A 1,814-nucleotide genomic window follows, 5' to 3' on the forward strand; every position below is an offset into this window, starting at 1 on the left:
GGTTCAGTGCTGTTAAGTACAATTTACATTGTTGACCAACCATCACTACCACCCGTTTCCAGAACTCTTTTCATTTTGCAAAACCAAAACTCCATGGCCCATTAAATAATAACTCTCCATTCCCTCCTCTCCCAGTTCTGAATTTGACTTCTCTAGGCTCCTCATGGAAATGGACTTATACTGTTTTTATCTTTTTGTGACTCTTTTATTTCACTGAGCATAATGTCTTCAAGTTTCATCTATGCTGGAGCATGTGCAAAAGTTCCTTCCTTTTCCAGGAAGATAACATAATATACGGAGATACTCTCTCTGTATATATTATAGTATATGTATTTATCTCACATGTTTATCCGTTCACTTACTGACAAACACTTAGGTTTCTTCTTAGGCTATTGCAAATTATGCTGCTCTGAACATGGGAGTTCAAATACCTTTTTTTGAGACCCCGCTTTCTGTGCTTTGGGGTATATACCAAAGAATGGAATTGCTGGGTCATATGGAAATTTTATTTTGAGTTTTTGAGGAACTGCCATGCTGTTTTCCATAGCGACTATACCATTTTACATTCCCACCAGCAGTGCACAAGGTTCTAGTTTTTCCACATCCTTACCTATGTTTGTTATTCTCTGTTTAAATTATTTTTCTTTTCTTTTTTTTTAAAGATTTTATTTATTTATTTGACAGAAAGAGAGAGCACAGAGGAAATGGCAGGCAGAGGGCTAGGAAGAAGCAGGCTCCTGTTGAGCACAGAGCCCGATGTGGGACTCGATCCCAGGACCCTGGAACCATGATCTGAGCCGAAGGCAGAAGCCTAACCCTCTGAGCCACCCAGGCGCCCCTAAATTATTTTTCTTATGATAGCCATCTTAATGGTTGGGAAATGGTATCTCCTTATGGATTTATTTTTTACACTTCACAAATTTGTATGTCATGCTGGTCCAGAGGTCATACTAACCTTCTCTGTATTGTTCCAATTTCAGTATATAGGCTGCTGAAGAGAGCACTCATTGTTCTTGCTTGCTTCCTTGATTTTCTTTCTTTTTTTGTAAGATTTTACTTATTTATTTGAGACAGAGTGAAAGCGATCACAGAGGCTGAGGGTGAAGCAGACTCGCCACTGAGCCGGGAGCCGGACGCGGGGATCGATCCCAGGACCCTGAAATCATCACCTGAACTGAAGGCAGAAGTTTAACCACACTGAGCCACACAGGCATCCCTTCATTGTGGTTTCGATTTGCATTTTGAATTATTTACTTTTAAAGGGTGAATTTTATGGTATGTGAATTACACCCCAATTTAAAAAACTGTTCACTGAGAGACCCTTGTGCACTGAGCATACCTAAGGTCCAGATCTTGGTTTCTAAATAGCCTTCTTCACTAGAAGAAACCCAGTTTGGGGTGGAGAAAGTACAAGGCGAGCCTGGAACATTTCATTGTACCAGAAAGCAAGGAAGTGCTCAACTAATGATGGGGTATGTCTAAAGGACATTGGCCAAATTTGCGACAACTTGAGCATCAAAATGATGCTATACTTGATTGTAAATTATTGTATAAATAACAATCCATGAACTCATGGTAGTCAAAAGGAGAGAAAGAGAGAAAACAATGATTCTTTACAGCAGAGTGCCAGCTAATAGATGTACTGGAGGAACTGGAGAATTTAGAAATCACCATTTTGCAACTTCTAATGAAATAATTGGTTCAAGCAAGGATTTGGTAATAGATGCTACGACCATTAAGTGAACAGTTATTACGAAACTGGTATCATCTACAAGATTACTTTTAATTGCAAATGGAAACATACACTTTTGCCA

The 1,814-nt window shown here is 39.1% G+C and overlaps 1 non-coding gene across 1 annotated transcript; it reads right to left on the bottom strand.

Annotated features, from left to right (window-relative positions):
• Window positions 1-897: 897 nt before the first annotated feature.
• LOC123945349 lies at window positions 898-1,004 on the bottom strand. Its single transcript, XR_006819190.1, has one exon. It is a non-coding gene; the product is annotated as a U6 spliceosomal RNA (small nuclear RNA).
• Window positions 1,005-1,814: the final 810 nt, after the last annotated feature.

This window comes from Meles meles, chromosome 6 (genome assembly GCF_922984935.1).
Source record: "Meles meles chromosome 6, mMelMel3.1 paternal haplotype, whole genome shotgun sequence".
NCBI classification, from domain to species: Eukaryota; Metazoa; Chordata; class Mammalia; order Carnivora; family Mustelidae; genus Meles; species Meles meles.